The sequence below is a fragment of the Danio rerio genome, chromosome 4 (assembly GCF_052040795.2).
Source record: "Danio rerio strain M-AB ecotype USA chromosome 4, GRCz13ab, whole genome shotgun sequence".
NCBI classification, from domain to species: Eukaryota; Metazoa; Chordata; class Actinopteri; order Cypriniformes; family Danionidae; genus Danio; species Danio rerio.
Window position 1 is genome coordinate 66,676,484 of NC_141024.2, and position 6,017 is coordinate 66,682,500.

At 35.6% G+C, this 6,017-nt stretch overlaps 1 protein-coding gene across 1 annotated transcript in view; it reads left to right on the top strand.

Moving 5' to 3' along the window:
- The first annotated feature begins 3,231 nt into the window (after nucleotides 1-3,231).
- LOC137489839 (NLR family CARD domain-containing protein 3-like) overlaps nucleotides 3,232-6,017 on the top strand; it is a 32,247-nt gene continuing 29,461 nt past the window's right edge. Inside the window, exons 1-2 of the mRNA XM_087245907.2 lie at nucleotides 3,232-3,464; nucleotides 5,187-5,360. The gene's annotated coding sequence lies outside the window, so the exon portion shown is untranslated. The remainder of the gene's footprint in view (nucleotides 3,465-5,186; nucleotides 5,361-6,017) is intronic.

Here is a 6,017-nt window from a genome sequence, read left to right on the forward strand (position 1 = left end):
TCTATATTTTGTACACTTGATTAATACATGTTCTATGGTTTCGATTTGTCCACAATGTTTGCAGCATTCTGTTTCCCTTTTCCCTATCTTGAATAGTGAACTGTTAAAATTGGAATGACCTATATGAAGTCTGGATATGACTGTGTCTTCCTTCCTGTTCCCATATACTTTCCTTTCTTTCCCCACTTTATTTTGTATATTATACAGATGTCTTCCATTTGATTCTGAATCCCAGTCCTCTTGCCAAAGATTCTTTACTGATATATTTATAATATGTTTTATTTCTGTTTTAGATAGCGGAATCTCAATATCCACCTCATCTTTCCACAATGCTGTTTTCGCCATCTTGTCTACTATTTCATTTCCTTCTACTCCTACATGAGCAGGGATCCATAAAAATGTTACTGTTACTCCTATTTGGTTTATTTTATTTATGTTTTGAAATATTTCATTTAGTAGATCCTGTCGTGTTTCTGAGGTCCCCATATTCAAACAATGTAGTGCTGAGTATGAATCAGAGCACACCACTACTCTTAATGGCTGATTTTTTTCCACCCACTGCATTGCCATTGATATTGCCATTAATTCTGTTGAGAAAACTGATATATGATTACTTAACCTCATTGAAACATTTTGTTTATTGTTAGGAATATATAGAGCTGCTGCTGTATAACCATTGTCTGGATTTTTAGACCCATCTGTATATATCTGTGTATAATTTAAATATTTTTGTTTTAGATATCGTCTTACTAGATTATCTTTAGACAGACTCCTGTTCTTATCCTTAATTATACTGTGTATCTGTAAATCAACTTGTGGCACTTGAAACATCCAGGGAGGTGTATCTGGTATAGTTAATGTAGGTCCTATTTTTATTTGATCCAATCCTAATTTCCTGTCCTCCAATTCTGTATTCCACCCGAAACTCCTGTTCTTGCTATATTCATGTTCCCAACAGTTTTTGATTATTGCTTTTACTGGAAGTGTATCTGCATGCCCTCTTACAGTGCTCCAATATGCCATTTTCAGCTTAAGTGTTCTATACTTTATTGGTTGTTCTGCCATTTCCACCTGAATCGCTGGAATGGGAGATGTACGAAATGCTCCACTTCCTATTCTTAATGCTTGAGATTGAATAACACTAATTTTTTGTAGCTGAGATTTGGACGCTGAGCAATATACTATACTGCCATAATCTAAAATTGGCCTTATCATAGCACAGTATATTCTTTTTAATGCATGTCTGGTAGCACCCCACTCTACTCCAGCCAAACATCTTAGAATATTTAATAGTTTTTTGCATTTATCTTGTATTTTCTTTATATGGGTTGTAAATATAAGTTTTGAGTCTATCCATACTCCTAGGAACCTGATTTCTTGAACCTGCTCTAACTCTTGCCCATATAGATTTATTATGATATTTGGGGATTTCCTTTTTTTTGAGAAACACATCACTTTGGTTTTTTCTACAGACAATTTAAAGCTCCATTTATTTACCCAATTTTCCACTTCATTAACTGCTTTTTGCATTTTTTCTTTAACATATTCTACGTTTCTTCCCCTTTTCCACAAAGCACTGTCATCTGCATATAAAGACTTGCCTATTTCTTGTCCAACCGTTTCAAATATATCATTAATCATAATGTTAAATAACACCGGGCTGCATACACTACCCTGTGGGGTCCCATTATCTATAGAATGTATGCTAGAATAACTTGTTCCTACCCTTACCTGAATAGTTCTGTTAAACAAAAAGTCCATAATCCAATTGTACATTTTCCCTTTGATTGCCATATTGTCTAATTTAATTAATACTCCCTCTTTCCAAAGCATATCATATGCCTTTTCGATATCGAAGAATATCCCTATTAACACCTCCTTATTCATCATTGCTTTCCTAATTTCTGATTCTAAACATAAAACTGGATCCATTGTACTTCGTCCTTTTCTAAAGCCACTATGATAATGATTTAAAAGATTTTTACTTTCTAACACATAATTTAGCAGAGATACTATTAACTTTTGCATTATCTTACATAAATTAGATGTCAACGCAATTGGTCTAGAATTTGTTGCTACTGTATGCTCTTTGCCCGGTTTTCCAATTAGAATTATCACTCCATGTTTCCAAGACATAGGAAGTTTTCCCACTTCCCATATTTTATTGAAGAACTTTAGAATTAATTAGTGATGTATCTGAAAGATGTTTTATCATTTCATAACCAATTTCATCTTTAACTGGAGATGTACATTTCAAATTCTGTATTACCTGCTTCAGTTCATGTATAGTAAAATCTGCATCCAATATGCCCCCAGTTGGTGCTTTTTGTGTTTATACATTTGGATTTTCTTTTATGATTTGTTCCCTTTTTATTCTCATACTGTCTGATAAATTATTATTACTGTGAACCTTAACAAAGACTTCTACCGACTCCTCTGCTTTTTCTTCATTGGTCGTTATGTATTTACCTTCTTTTATTAAAGCTGGAATATTTTTATTTATTTGCTTTCCACCCATTTTCTTGATCATATTCCACATATCATTTATATCTATATCTGCGCCAATTTCATCACAGAATTTTCTCCAATAATTTCTTTTTGTTGTCCTTATTACCTTCCTTACTTCTGCTTGGGTTAAGCTAGCTTTCAACTGCACCGGCTTCCTTTTAAAGTGGGGAAGTCTGCTTGTGATTGGACAATGATGATGTCATCGCAAATGGTAATGATGACTGGCATCTAGCTTAGCCAATAGGTAGATGAGCTGGGCGGACCAAAAGAAAATGATAGGTAGAGAAGGAGGGGGAGAGAAAAAAAATACAAACAAACACAGGCACAGATACTGAGCCGTAACAATAGACATAAATACTATTTAAAGCTAAAATCAGCAGATGTGCTCACTAATTAGTGAAGTTAAACCAGTCACTACAGTCAGATGTGCTTCAGACTATCAAACACACCAGATTAACACATACATATTGTGTTGTCCTCTACACAGGCTACAGAGCTGTAATCTCACTGTTCAGTGTTGTGAGAGTTTGTCTTCAGCTCTACAATCCTCAAACTGTGTGCTGACAGAGCTGGACCTGAGTAACAATCACCTGCAGGATTCAGGAGTGAAGAAGCTCTCTGATGGACTGAAGAATCAACACTGTAAACTGGACACACTGAGGTCTGAGTTTAAACACCTGATTGATTGATTGATTGATTGATTGACTGATTGATTGATTGTTTTGTTACATCAGACAGATCACATTAACAGTGTGTTTTTAGTAATGTGTGCTCTTTCTCAGATTGATGACATGTAAACTCACTGCCGATTCTTGTGAGAGTGTGTCTTCAGCTCTACAATCCTCAAACTGTGTGCTGAGAGAGCTGGACCTGAGTAACAATGAGCTGCAGGATTCAGGAGTGAAGAAGCTCTCTGATGGACTGAAGAGTCAACACTGTAAACTGGAGACACTGAGGTAAATGATTCTCCACTCTACAATAACTACAGTCAGACAGTTTCATATTAGAGCTCTTCATGCTTGAACATGTTAACCCTGGGTGATACTAAACCCCAGATAACTGGAATTATGGTTTATCAGTAATTGTGTTTCACACTGCTCATACTATACCTGTTGTTAACCCTCAGGGGTCTGAGGTGATTTTGGGGTCCCTGAGATGTTTTGACATGCCCTGACATCTGTGCTGATTCAGCTACTTATTACACAGAACTGGCCAACATGTGTTTTATTAGTATTCAGCTCAAACTGAGCTACGATAATATGTGAAAGATATTGATGTACATGCTTGTGTTTTTTAGAAACAAATATTGTGTGGTTAGTAGGTTTTAGAAGGAAAAAACCAGACTGAATGTGCCTGAACAAGACTTTAGAGTAAGCAGTCTTGTAGACTAGAATATTTACTGCACAATTATGTGAAAATTATTCTGTTCTCTCATTCAGAGAAAACATTACAATGATCTACATTTTGTTAAGGTTGTTTTGGCTGATCTCAGCTGTATGTGTGAGTGACAATGGTCATGAATAATTCACACCTGAGAGACAACAGACACTCCCCCACTCACTCATTAAGGGCAGTGTACAGCAATGTCCATCTGCAGAAGCTAGCCCAAACTCAATGCTTGTTGTGTTACTGCTGTGTGACCATGTAAACACTCTGGGTGAACAATATACAGTGCTCAGCATATATAAGTACACCCCTCACTAATCTCTCTTTTACATTCATATTTTAATAGGAAGCTCTACAATATTATATTTGTGCATATACAATAGATTAGCCAAATCTGGAGCTCATCTAACAAAATAACTCATGCTAACGGTGTAAAAACTACTACAGACAAATTTTTGTGTTATAGAAAAATATTAAATACAAAATTAAAAATCAAGAGAAGCAACACATTTACAGATTAAGTTGAAATTTTGTAGCTTGTAATTTGTTTTTGCAGTATTTAGCTTGAATTTAATTGTATTATCTTTTAATTTCTGAATATGTTTGGTGACTAAAATATGATTGTCATGAATAAATCTGTTAAATAAATGTGTTCTGTTTAAATGCAGCAGAATACACTGCCTATATTGACTGAGAAATGGAGGAAAGTCTTGATTTTCAGAATGGGCAGCCCTCCATTATGCTGAGCGCTGTATGTGACTTATACAGCCGCACATATAATATATATTTGAAATTGTGTAAAACGTGTTCGCCAAACTCTCTTGTGCATTAATCCAGCATTTAATAATCATTTCTGAATGAGTCTGAGACACTGAAGTAAAGGAATGACAAACACTTTAAACACAAGAATAAATCAGATTTAAACATGAAAAACAATTACTGTAAATCTAAATCATATTTGAAGAGCTTTAATATAGATTTCACTAATAGTTGCAGTCTCAGTTCACTGTTTGAAAACTTTACCAGGTTCAACTACAGTAAAATAACTAAAAATATATAATAACACGTGTAAGGTGTCATGCTCTGTACACTTCTACAGATGATGTCGAGTCCTTGTTGAGTGTGTGAGTGTGTTTGCTGATGCGAGGGCTTGATCAATAAGGAGAGCTGATCAGGATGTGTGTGTTCATCACTGCTGTTGACATGAGCAGAAACAGCAGTCAGCATCTTCACAACACAAAGAGATGTGTGATTGTCCAACTGTGTGATGTGGACTATTGCTGTGTTTGTAGATTGTCTGGCTGTATGGTGACAGAGGAAGGCTGTGGTTTTCTGTCTTCAGCTCTGACTTCAAACCCCTCACACCTGAGAGAGCTGGATCTGAGCTACAATCATCCAGGAGATTCAGGAGTCAAGCTGCTCTCTGAACAACTGGAGGATCCAAACTACACACTGGACAAACTCAAGTATGTGGAGCAGCACTGCCTTTTTTTATTGTGAATACAGATACTTTGATACTTCACTGCTCTTCTAGTGTCCAGATATGAATCAAAGCTGTTAAATATGTCAGTGCACTGGGGCAGTTCTCACATTAAGCGTGATATTATATCTCATATTAACACTGTACAGTTTCAGCATTGTAGTTGAGCAGTGAAACTTGTTCTCTACATTTCTGCTGAAGAACTGTACAGTATCAGCTCAGAGATGTGTGTGTACTGTTCTCCAAATACGTCCTGTGTATACTTTAACAGCAAGTTAAACTCTCCCTCATGAACTTCACAGACACAGAATGTCCTTTATCACACTTTAATAAGGGCGGAGTAAAACTATAAACAGGAAGAAAATAAACAATATCAATTTACATTCACAATGTGGACATAACAAAGATGTTTCTGGCAAATATCTCACATATCTTGTAATCTGGCTCTTTTCTGCTTCTAAACTAACATGAACACAAAATATCAGGCAATAAAAGTGATGAGCAGACAGTGATGCTGGTTCTGATATAGTCCAGTGACAATCACATGTTGAACAAACTCAAATAAAGCAAATGACAAAAAACTCTTAAACTAATCCTTTATAACTGAAGTATTATGAACAATAAACAGAACACAAACCCACGA